Source organism: Aythya ferina (assembly GCF_964211825.1).
Source record: "Aythya ferina genome assembly, chromosome: 5".
NCBI lineage: Eukaryota > Metazoa > Chordata > Aves > Anseriformes > Anatidae > Aythya > Aythya ferina.
This window is the reverse complement of record NC_140301.1, coordinates 21,523,918-21,536,789: the sequence shown is the minus strand read 5'-3', so window position 1 is coordinate 21,536,789 and position 12,872 is coordinate 21,523,918. Positions and strand designations below refer to the sequence as shown.

The following is a 12,872-nucleotide window of genomic DNA, read 5'->3' as shown; positions in this document are numbered from 1 at the left end:
CAAGCAGGATTTTGTTTAAGACTGACAGAAGACAGCTTGCAAGAGCTTTGAAGATGCTCTACATGGAATGTTTCCTGTAAATTTAAAGGAATATAGGGCAAATCAAGCATTAAAGGGTAAAGCAACCGAGTTTCAAAAGATCCTAATGAACTACATCAAAGAGAAAAAAGGGACTTTCAGTCCTCAAAAAAGGAGGAAAAAAAAAAGATGACCAAACAAGTGTAAGACCCATCTGAACAGCTTCCTTTAGCAACTGGCTTTAAAATATGAGAGCCAACAGGTCACCACCCATTACAAAGTTATAACAAAGACACCGAGCTGAAATTCAAACTTGATTTATTATGTGTATCAAGCTTGTTCTGAGATAGCTGACCTCATGTTTTAAAGGCTGAGGGAAGCAGTCCACAGACAACAGTACTCCTTCCACATGCAAGTCTAAGACGAATGAACTGCAAATGAAAAATTATGAACAGTAATGACAACGTAATGAACTTTTCCCCTTCCTTCCAACCCATAGTATATTTTGTTTCTGTGTAAAAACAAACAAACAAACAAAAAAGAGTCTGGAATAAAACAGACTCCTAACCAACCTCTCCCCCCAAAAAATAAATTTTTAATTATAAACCATCATTTCAAGGAAGACCAGCAACAGTAATGGAACCTACCACACAGATTGAGCATGTATGTTCAAATTTTTCTTAAAATTTCTTACATTTGACCTAAAATTGTTAAAGATGCTTGTCTCTCTTCGCCAAGAACAAGTTCTCCTCTACCAGAAATCAGACTAACCTGACCTATCCGTGCACAATACTTGGATAGGGACCTAGTGTCCTATATGATGTAGTGAAGAAAACTAAGTACTGTGTAACTCATCTTACTAATTTAAATTTTTCTGTTTCACAGGTATTATAATAATTCTGCACTACATCCAATACAAAACCAAGATCATGAACCCATGCATTCACTTTTGTCTCTAACACTCGTCTTGCAGAGAAGAAGGACGCAATCCTACTAAGAAATGCGCACCGCTACTTATCATCAGCAATGACTAATAGTAACAAGTGAGTAACGGTATGAGCAAGAGTAAAAAATAACCAGTAATAATTACCAGTATTTTCAGAACCAGCTGCCACTGGGCCAACTATGCTATCAGTGTCATATTCATCACACTACTGGAAAAACAGATGAAGCACACTCATGAGCTTCAAGTTGTCCTCACTGCGATGCAAGTGGTATTTTAACTGACTTAATGGTTTGGGGTTTTTTGCCCCCCTTCGAAGGGGAACTGTATTATCATCTGTCTAACAAGCAAACCAATGTATTTAACAGAGTCTTCCAGCCTGACACATTTAGTTATGGTCATTAACAGTTCAGATCAATTTTACTCCTGCAGCACTGTTTTAAAAGTTTAATGGGATGATCGTTACCCGTGCAGCCGAGCTGACCGTATGACAAGACAATCGATGCTTAAGCTTATCGGGAGTACTTGCACACAGCTGTTTAGGCTGTCTTCAAAACAAACACAACTTCTACCCAACTCCCCCAGGTTTATTTCCGACAAGTGAACCTCAGAGGATGTTTCTTTTTGCTGCCTGGGCCAAAACCCACCTTGATGCACCAGCCAAATTCAGCTATTAATGAATGAAAAATGGCCCAAAGAGAAAGTCCAGTAGTTACAGTGGACTTTTTATGCCAATAAGCAGGCACTGAGGTGTGATGAAGGCAAAGAGTGCAGGACCAACCTCACAGTAACTCCAAAGGTGGTCTGATTGCCCAGGGAACGAGCGATGCAGTTATTTTCAGCTCTAACTTAGCTAGGAGTCACACCACACAGAAATCGTCTAACCAAAACAACCAACAGTGATAGAATTGTAATAGCTTGATAAGAATAAACCCAATCCTTTCGGGGCCAGAAACTAAAATCCCAGCCCATATCATGTTAGGCTTTAAATGCTGAAAATACTACCCAAGTGGGAATATCCAACTGCTACATAAAGATATTTATGATTACTTGAAAGAGAGAGCTGTCGTAGTTTACTTACTGACTTACAGACTATTACTGACAAACACCCAGAAGCTGCCTCACAAATCTTCAGAAAGAAAAGCTAAAGTATCAATATAGATCTGTTAGTACCCAATCTCCTTTGCGTAGCATCATCCTCAGCATCATTTTGTGCCTTTCTCCAGGCCCACAAGCCCTACAGTTTTCACTCCACCGTGAAGAGATGGCAGGTGCCTGCTGTGCCCCAGCACACATTCACCTCTCCATACACATTTTATGTTCAGCAGGGCTAATCATTCTTGTCCTCTCACTCAACAGAAGAAAAGTTAAGAATTTCAGGCACCCTCTCACTGCTTGCTTTCATATAACTTCAAAGAAAACACAGAAACAAGCTGAGGGCATTTCAGCCCCAAAAGCACTGGTACTCCCAACCGATTATACCTGTAACAGGAGAACTACAAAGTGGTTATGAAACAAGAGCCTAGTTTGTAGCACACACACACGCTTGAATTAAGCAGTCATCAGTCTCATCAGTGTGGATGGCATCAGACTTGATAGATTTTCATTCAAAATTAATATCCTGCCATGAGAAAGCAGGATTCTTGCACTCGTTGCAAAATATTTTGCAATGTCAGACAAAGATATTTTGCAAAGGTATTCTGCAAGGATATTTTAGAATGCCCTGTTATATTGGTCAGCAGTAGGAACTGTGAAGCCAAGCATACAGAAGTTATGACTAACAGAGACGTTCAACAGCAGTTCACAAGAAAAGTCTAAAAGACATTTCAAAAGCACACCCCAGAGCACACAGAAAAAGAATACTAGGCCACAAAGGAGGCCCAATATTTTAGGATTTTTAAATCAAGCAGAACTGTAAATATTATCATCAGATTTTAAGTGCACTACCACATGAAAGATGCGTGCCAGAAATTAAATCTCACAGCTGAGTACTCATAACGCACACTCAGTGTTATGAAGGGATTCAATTCCACTCACAAATCAAGTTTTCTTCCTTCTAAAATAAAAATATGTATGTCCTTGCATCACATGATTATCTAAAATAGCAATAATAATAATAATAAAACAATGAAGAATCTTACCAATGAGTTGGGCAAACAGCAAAAAGATATAGCAGATCATTACACAACCATCCGTTTTTTCCTCTAATTACTGCTGAAAATTTCAGACTGGAACAACCGCCAGTCATGTTGTAAGCAATTATTCAGCTTAGAAACATGATGCCAACATCAGAGATGCTGAAACAAGATGTCTCTCTTTCAGGCTCACCGGGTAACTGTTCTGGAAGAAGCGATTTGCCCCAGGAAAACTATGTATCTATCCTATCAGTGAATATTTGGCAGCATTTACATAGGTACTTAAAGTTGTAATTCAAGTGCATCTTCCTACATTGCACATTCCATGCAGATTTTCCTGTTTTCACAGCACATTTGATACTGTGCTAAAGAACAAATACCACACAGCCCAAACGGCACCTTTGGTGATTCTTAACTACTTTCAACCATGTTGCAAAAGAAAAAGGCTGTGTTTTGATGTTTTGTGAACGAAGATGCTCACACAAAGTACTTGTTTACTCCCATAGGCACAGATCCAAACTAGTGGCTCTCTAGCAAAATTCTTATCAAATGCTCTTGATTTCCAAATTTCAGAGGCCTCACCCACTACCTCAATAAGCAGTAAAGCTTACATGCAGTAAAAAAATAACTGAAATTTATCAGAATCCTTGTTTTGGGCTTGCTGTTTCAAAAAATATTCACACAAGGAATGTGACCACCCACAACCCTCATACATACCAGTGACATCGATAAGAATCACAACACAATATGCATTTGCTGAAGTGTGAAAGAAAGGACAAGACAATGTCTTCTGGGAATGCTGAATAATTTCTGTGAAGTTTTGAGGACAAAGCTTGATACAATGAGTGGAAAAAAAAAATACCCTGGAAAATGTGCCTGGAAATACAATCACCCTTTTAGCAATGCAAAGTATTCAAGACATTTTGAAGACAAGGCAAACACTCATTCACCATGTTAAAATGTACTTAGCATTTGCTTCCATGTTTATTATAATCACTTCAATCTCTATCTCCACCTGACAAGAACCAGTCCAGGAAACAAGATAGGAGAGCTCCGTTCACTTATTGAGAAATGGAAACCTGCCATTTCCTGAGCTCTGCAGCAGGCTCTGTGACCCACTCTTTCCCCAGCACCCACACCTACACCCACACTAGTTGGGTTCATTGCTGAAAGTTTAAGTCAAAAGCTAAACTTGCTCCACTACAAGGACATTAACATTACTTACTTTTCATGCAACCTTGCAAACTGCATCTAAATAATTAATAAATGCTTCTAATAGTTTGAAATAAAACCCTGTATCATATCTGGCAAAGTTGACTCTGACAGAGTGAGTTCAAAAGATTTATTTTCACCCAAAACTGCTTAACCTCCAAAAAGCAGTAACTAACTTCAGTCAGTATAACAACGCATACAATGTGTTGGTTTTCTTTAGTGACAGGTTAGAAAACCGGTGCGACAGCAAGACAAGTGCATAAAAACCAGAAAAGCATAAACAGTGACGCAAATCCTATAAATAACTTCAGTACATCTGAACATGGCTTTATTCTTGACAATGTTGTAGATGATGTTGTTTATCGAATACAGCTAAAATACATCAACCTGAATATACTGACATGTTTTTCTCTCACATTGAGGGAAGTTTTGTGATATTAAATTCTTTGTTAAGCGTTTATATTGGCTTACAGTAGGTAAAGGTTGATTTTAGCTACCAGTTTTCCACTCAGGTTAATGCTGAGTCCAGTCTAGCTTGGCACTAAATTAAACCACAGGAAATTTTTGCTAAACATGTCCTGAAACCCTGGAAAAGTATATTTATTTTTCCTGAAGATCATTATGGCCATCACAGTACTAGGTTATTTAGTGCCATGACTAGCCCTCCACTGCACGGAGATACACTGACATACAAATTGAGCAGCAGAAGCCCTCACAGGTGCAGGCTCTGCAGGAGCCGTGTTGGACAGAGCAGGGGCTGCCATCAGGGCAGAAGTCACGGACAGGCAGCACTGCGATAGCTCATTCCCCAGATACTTTAAATGACTGCTCCTCAAGGAAAACTCCCAAATCAGCTCAGAAAAAAGTGTAACTGCATAGAGATTTCGTGCTTTTTCAGTTTGCAGCGTTGACACAGTTCATGTCCTTTTTAAAGTCCTGCTTCCTTAAGAACAGCCAGAACTGCAATGGTAAGAACTAAATAGCACAAACATGCCTGAAAAGTATCATTGTATGAAGGTGTTTCTAACCTGCTGCTTCATCAGGAAGTTCCTCATTTTATAAGAGATGATATCCTGCATTGACCAATGAAGTTTTTTACAGTCTGGGATACAAAGCCAATCAATAACTCCGGTATTATACTGGCAATATCACCAACCCTGTGTTCAAGAATCAAGGACAGTTTTCAGTTTCTCACTAGACTCATTGTAACATTAAACTGCCCTCCCCCCCCCCCCCCCCCCCCCCTTCATTGTGTCAAACCATCAGGAAAAGGAAAGAAGAAAAAAAGCAAAAAGCTTCCTTCAGTACACAAGCAGAAATACTGTCATCCGCGTCTCAACTGTTATTTCACACCTGAGTTCAGAATACTCTCTGCCCCCCCAAATCACACCATGCAGCACGACACCAACACACACGAGGCAGCCCGACTACTACTGAGGATGGAAACAATATCGCTGGCACGTAAGATTAAAATAAAAGCTCGATGGAATTTACAGTGACAGCTACAAGCATTGAACCTCATAAATATTAACCCAAACTTATATATAATTATATAAATACACATTACAAACAGTGACTTAGAACTCCTAAAAACATCAAAGCTTGTGTCTAGAAGCACCGAGCTGAACTCATCTTTTTGCCCCCTCCTCTCTCATTCCCCACGCAGCTCTGCCAGTAAGCCTTACCAATGCTTTAAATAAAGGTAAGGTGCCGGTTTCTCTTTCCCTCGTTCCTCCCTGCCACACTCGTGCACCTGTACAGGTTTCACTTCTCCACACGCGTTTATCTGCCGGCTATGCTGTGCAGACACGCTGGTTGTCCCACCTGGACAGCCAAAGACCCCAAAACGCCAGCAACCGCATTCCGCCCAGCTTCCAACCCCGCTGCCCTACTCCCAACCCGCTCTAGATTAAACTCATTTTTAGCAGAGCGAGGCAGCCCCTCGAGCCCTGCAGCTCTCCGCGGGGCAGCGCCCAACCCCTCAGGGCCGCCCCGCGCACCCGCAGCCTCACCTCCTCGGCCCCTCCTCGCAACCCCGGCCGGAGCTGCAGCGACGCGGCGGCCCCCCCAGCCCAGACCCCAGAGGCTGACAGCCTTCCTCCTCCTCCTCCTCCTCTTCCTCCCTCGCAGCCGGGGGCGGCCTCCCACCGGCGGCAGGCTGCAGGGGAGCTTCCCACCGGCAGGCCTCGGCCAGCCCCAGCCCCCGCCGCCCCCTCGGCGTTTGTGCCCGGCCCGCCCCGCCACCGCCCCGCTTCTCCCTCCCGCAGCCCCCGGCGGTGAAGGCTCGCCCCGCGGCCCCGCTGCCGGTACCTGGGCGCAGGGCCCGCCGCCTGCCTCCCGCGGCCTGCCCGCGGGGCTCGGCTCGGCTCCGCACGCCGAGGGAGGGCGGAGGGGGGCGGCCGGGGCCGGCGGGAGGGAGGCGCCGTCGCCGCCGCCTCGCAGGGCGGCGCAATCGGGGCCGGAGCCATCGAGCTCCGGGGCCCGGCCGAGAGGGCGGGAGGAGCCCGGGTCCCTCAGGTAAAGCGGTCGGACCCCGACCGAGGCGATGTGGAGGGGATAAAGATAGCACCGTCCTCACCCCTGAACAGGCAATGGCGATTTTATTGCCGTGTTTATTGATTGAGGATAGCTGCCTCACAGAGCTGTGGGGATCTGTTGGTCCTATTGAGATTTACAGCTGGTTCTGGTCAGCATCTGTTGCGCTGCTGATGCTGGCTTCATGGCGAGGGCTGGGGCCCCTTCGCACTACACCAGCACAGTAATGACATGCAGTTTATAGATTTGATCATTTATCAGGCCTAACACATGCGAAAGTCACAATTACACTCGGGTTTCACCAATATACATTTGAACCCAGATCAAGAGCAGATCCCGTCACCAAGTCATTCTGCATCTTAATGAGGAGGTGAGACAGACTTGTGGGTTTCTCCCCTGTTGTGCTCTTCTGAGCAGCTATGCCAACTGAAGAACGTTGCTATATCATAGGGAATTACCTTCACCCTTGAAAATTTTCATAAGTGAGTTCACTGGTGACCTGAACTTTTCTGTTTAGGGAATGTTCTTTTCTGAACTCTGTCTTCGAAGTTGGAAGTCTGTCATACTAAAAGGAAGGCATATCTCAACCATTTTTAGTTAAATAATAATTTTATTATGTTTTTTTTTGTAGTTGATGCCCAGCAGTGTCAAGATATTTATTTCTATATATACATTATATATATATATATATATATATATATATATATATTGCATTCCACTAGCGACCTTGTAGAGCAAACCAGCAGACAGACCTGAGGTCTAGTTTCTGCTGCCAACAAGTTAGTTTGGTGGTAATAAGATTTTCTGGTTTTAATTCCACAACTTCAGCTGCTGTTACAAAGCTGATGAAGAAAATAATGCCTTCTGTAATGAAAGACTTTTCAGCTGGATAACAAATCTTAGCGATGATCTTTTATCATATTATTCTCCCACTACAGCATTAGTTAAACTGAGGAAGGAAAGCTAAGATTCCTTTCAACAAACTAGGTTCTCTGGGGCTATCTTCTTTGAAGTGGTGCAAACCACTGTGGGGAGGGCATAATGCCTGGGATACATGAGTGTAGGAGTCAAAATTGTGTCTAGCCCTTATGTAAGCTCAAAAGTTCATCTTCAAATAGATTCAGGGAGTAGAGTTTCCATACAGTGTAATCCTATATGAACATGTGCGTCCAATCATGCACATTGTACCACTAAGGAGTATTTCAAAACGTGTTCTCACAGAACTTCCTGGTTATATTCTGCTGCAGCCACCAGCCTGCATTTCCGTATTTGGACACTGGTTTCATTTTTGCCGAATTGCCTGTGGTGAAGAAACAGGAGCACTGATGCAGCGACCTTTTGCAATAAATTTCTGCCAATGTATGTGGTAATGAAGAGTATGCGAATGTCTCATACCTCAAGTAGGAAACTATTTCCATAGTATATTTCACAGATATCAACTCTACAAACTCCTGCTGGTGTAAAGGTGTTCACCCCTAGTATTGGAAATAATATATACCCCCAGAAAAGAGTTATTTGCTCAGTTAACCTCATTTTGATGAGAAGATGAGTTGCTGCTGCTCAACATAAAGCGATCTGCCATTTCACTTGTGAGAAAGGTCAAGTAAACAATTTCTATTCAAAGACCGTTGGTGGTATGACATATTCAGAAAACTCCAGAAAAACAAAAGGTACTCTCTGATGTTCCTGAGGTAACAGAAGGGTCTGGGAGTGCTTGTGAAGGGCTGATTATGTGTAGATCATAAACAAAAAAGAACCCATCTAGAATAATTTTTAGAAGATTATTGCTGTTACTATTTCTGCTATTATTTATTCTGTTGCGGTGACAAGCAGAGACTCGCTCAAGACTAGCATCTCATAATGCTAAATGTTACATAAGCATAGGACAAGAAAAAGCATCACTCAGTGAGAAATAATGTTGCTCAGTTCTTCCCAAGAATCATCTCTTCCAGACCCCAATATGTGTGATATCAGCTCTAAGAAATGCTGTTATAATGCCAAACTGACACAAATCAGTTGGAATAATGAGGAACAGTGATGCAGGGTTCTCCTTCCAGATCAGCTCTGGATACAGCAGCTTTAAGATTGCTTTGTGCCAGCAGTACTTTATGAGGATAACAATCTCCATGTATTGGTTTTGTAGCTAACCTTGATTATTTAATATGATTTTTCCTCCCTAAATTGGTCAACAACAGTGTTAACCATGCACTGATTCAAATTAGCATCTCCATCAGCAGTAATGCATGTTGTTTTTATCTTTACCCTTTTCAACCTGAAATTAAAATAAATAAATAAATAATATATTGTTATGCGTTTGTAATATTCTGTTCTAAAACAGGCAAAAATAGGATAATTAAATGTATTCACCATGTATTAATTCATTTCTCCCTTTCTCCGTTAGTCCTGACTGAGCTTCAATAGCAAATTAGTTAATAAAATAAGCAACTGGCAAATAATTGCAATGCACAAAACTGATTAGTTTTCTCATTAGTTAATCTATTTTGGTAAAGTGGGTTGAAAGATTTAGAGCATGAATCAGTTCTGCCAGACAAATTTCAGTCATAGTAGAAAATCTATGCAGTCACACATGCCTCTAAGCAAAATATTTTATTTCTTATAGCTTTATAATCCTGGGTGACTACAGCGACAGAAAAGAATGTATTCCTTCGAATTCAGTGGGACTGTGCAAGCGTGAGTAACAATCACTGGACCAGGAGCCTAATTTAAAGCAGATGAAACATTGCCATGTAATTACATAGCAAACAAAACCAAGTTACATTACATTTTAAAGTCTGCAAGAAAGAATGTAATTATAAGATAATACATATATTTTTACTTTATTTTTGAAATAAGAAATTATACAATGTACCTATTTAAGTACAGAAGCAGACTATTAAGGTTTGATCCTGCGAACAGTTACACCATCTGCAACAGGCAATTAACATTTGGCTTTAATCTGAATAAAAATACTAATGTGCCTCTGAGCATTGTAACATGCACAGTTCTAGAACTGCTGTAGCCATTAGTATCCACAATTGTCTGTTATTGCTCTCTTAGTTGAGACAGTAACTACTTAAGTGCTTTAAATCCCCATATTGAAACACTTACTTCCCTAAAGTAGAGGTCTTCTGAAGGTACATAGTCAAACTGTATTGGATTTTTTTTTCACAAAGCCTTACTTATGAATCCTTGTATTTTTAAAGATTGAATATTTAAAATAATATATGGTTTTATTTAATGCTTAAATACTTCCAGACTTCTTTTTGTTCCCAGCATAGTCACTGTTTGTACTATCACAAAATACAAGGTCTGAATTCCTGTCAAGCAATTACACAATCCTGGTGTTATTCTTAATCCTAGAATGTAAATAAAAGTAATATGCAGGCCTAGAAAATATAAGATACTGCTACCAAAATGGAAGTGTGAAATAAGGAAGGGAGATGTGTCCTATCAAAACCATGGCACATAAATCTCAAATAGTTCAACACATGAATAAAAGATCAGTCTTCATTGGTAAAAATGAATAATATATTTATTTATTTATGTAAATTTTAAATACTGAAGAATGCTGGATAAAGTGTTCTGACAAGAATTAGCTGCACATTAATAAGATCCAAACACGGTTTGCCAACTGATTATTAAGACCTCCCAAAGACCTTTTGCTTTCACTGTTAATCTAGAAACCATGTTGCAACCTCTCTTCTAATGGAGTACATCTAAACAGCCTGAGTTCTGCACTCGCATTTTAATACATATTGACGTAATAGGGCACATACTGCAGCACTTACACAAACAAATACAATTAAAGTGAATAGAAAGCAATCTTAAATTCACAATAACAAGACATACAGAAACATATATGTTTCATATATATATGAACAACATATACATATATATAAGTTAGATCAGTGTGATAGGAAAACCATTTTTTTGCATTTCCATGCTCGGTAGGTCGTTTCTATTTTAGAAACAGTATAGAGTTGTTTGTAGTGATACCACACAGTTCACTGAGGTACTCCTGTGGATGTTAGCTCAGGACACATTTATAAGGCAGAGGCTAAGGCCAATTTGTGTAGCTCCAACAAAAATGAAGAGATGTGAGTGCATGCTGCATTCCAGTGCAACAACAGGAACTGAGGTGATTTTTTGCATTTAGTGTAAGAGGCATAAAGCAGTGTTTTTAAACATTTTTTCCTTGTTTTCACTCTGTCTTATAGATGGAAAAAGTGGAGCAGAAAATTGCTTTGCCCAAAGCCACACACTGGCAATAATTGAACCAGTAGACAGCTCTGGTTTAAGAAGAAAATGCACAATACAGTCACATAGTCTCAGTAATAACAATGCACTTAAAATTGTTATACACGTGCTACCTAGGATCTACCTGGTGTTACACATATGCTTTCACCACTCGTGTGGTTCTCAAGACTGATGGCTTCCAGGAGGAGATGAGTGTGCAGTGAACCATGAGCATCCAGAGCGTTGTGCCACAGGACTGAGAACTTGGTGTTTATGGTTTCTTCTTTCTCTCCTTTTTCCTCTTTTGGATTAACCTGGGTTTGTTTTTATAAGCTTTCAAATTAGGTTTTTGCCATCCAACATTATGGGTCAGTCAGGTTCTTTTAGGGATCCTTAGTAGAGTGAAGCCTGGCCACAGGGTTGAGGTTATAATTATAATTTATAATTACAAAAGTAGCAATCAGCATAGCTTATTGTTACTTACATTTGTTATCGATTAGCATAGCTTATTGTTACAAAGAATTTCTAGTAATTAGTTTAACTTTCTTATCTAGAATTTTTAGCCACCCTGACTTTTTAATCACATGGACCCTCTGCAGATTGGGTTAAATTCTTAATAAACTCGCGATGCAGTAGTCATAATCTAGACTCAGAATTCAGCTAAAATAACGCGAGTCATTTACTCAGTTCTCAGAAGAAGCAGATGATGCTGGAGACATCCCTGACCACCAGGGGATCACAGGTTTTGCAGTCCCACAGCAGTTCCAGTCCAAGTCCCGCTTGAGACTTGCAGCTTCTTGGTTTTATAGGCAGCATCTCACGTGCTGTAATGCTTCTCTGTTCTGTAACGGGTGTCATCACATCCTGGTGACAACACTGGTGGGCAACTGCTCTTATCACAATGCCAAAATAGAAGGGGAGGAAGCAGGGGTATTAGGTGACCAGTCTGCTTACATATAATGGCTATTTGCCTTATGAAATGGCGTTGGTTATGCAAATCCTATTACCAGGTGTCTAGAGCAGGGGGTACCTGTCACAGTTTTACACCTTCCTTTTTCTTCACTGGCTTGCAACTACATATAGTGCATTTATTTATGTTAGATACGTGTTCTGATCTTGTCTGTACCCCTAAATTAGTTTTGTCCAGCTCCAGGTCTGCATTTTTTTAATTGCCATTTGGCAAGTTGTTTATAGCCTTAGCATCTCTGGTGCCAGTCTTTGCCACATCCATCTTAGCATCCATGCATGTACATCCCCACACTGCAAATGATGTTTTCACTTCTCAAGGTCGCTGCTATCCTAACAGGCCTTTATTACTCTACAATTTAACATTTTGCTAGAGTCATAAATATATAATTCTACACAGAATAGCTTGCTATTAATAGCTATATAAAAACTGAGGTTATTACCATATGAAGCAAAGTAAAACAAATTAACCATAGTCTCCTGTCATTAGAAAAATTGTTACAGAAAAATCAAGTAAAACCAAAGCTCCAAGATCAGCGAATTCAGGAAAAATAAGGGTGATAAACCTCCATCCAGAGGTTCTGTAAAATCAGGACTAAGCTTATGGACTGTTAGTAGCAATAGCAATACTGTATTACTGGGCTACATGGTCTCATAGAGGCCCCAGTAACACACAGATTGCAGAAACAGGAAATTAAGCTAGCTATTGCACCAAATTCAGAGATTTTCAAAAACTATGCTTTCAAGTGTGGATGGACATCTCCACAGTCATTCTGTTTTCTAGAGCAAAGTTGGTCAGTTAATACTAGGAGAAGAGATTCATGGAC

General features: G+C 40.6%; 1 protein-coding gene and 1 long non-coding RNA gene across 9 annotated transcripts in view; one reads left to right on the top strand and one right to left on the bottom strand.

Annotated features, from left to right (window-relative positions):
• HEATR5A (HEAT repeat containing 5A) overlaps window positions 1–6,688 on the bottom strand; it is a 62,733-nt gene extending 56,045 nt beyond the window's left edge. For 6 of the 8 annotated variants that reach the window (XM_084521196.1, XM_084521203.1, XM_084521202.1 and 3 more), the window contains exon 1: window positions 6,619–6,688. The gene's annotated coding sequence lies outside the window, so the exon portion shown is untranslated. Of the gene's footprint in view, window positions 1–373; window positions 448–5,993; window positions 6,182–6,618 lie in introns of those variants that run through there. The other 2 variants (XM_084521201.1, XM_084521200.1) reach the window with 2 other exon arrangements.
• Window positions 6,689–8,679: 1,991 nt separating this feature from the next.
• LOC311437659 lies at window positions 8,680–11,721 on the top strand. The gene is made up of 3 exons (XR_014693612.1): window positions 8,680–8,982; window positions 9,464–9,534; window positions 11,061–11,721. It is a non-coding gene; the product is annotated as an uncharacterized lncRNA (long non-coding RNA).
• The last annotated feature ends 1,151 nt before the right edge of the window (window positions 11,722–12,872 follow it).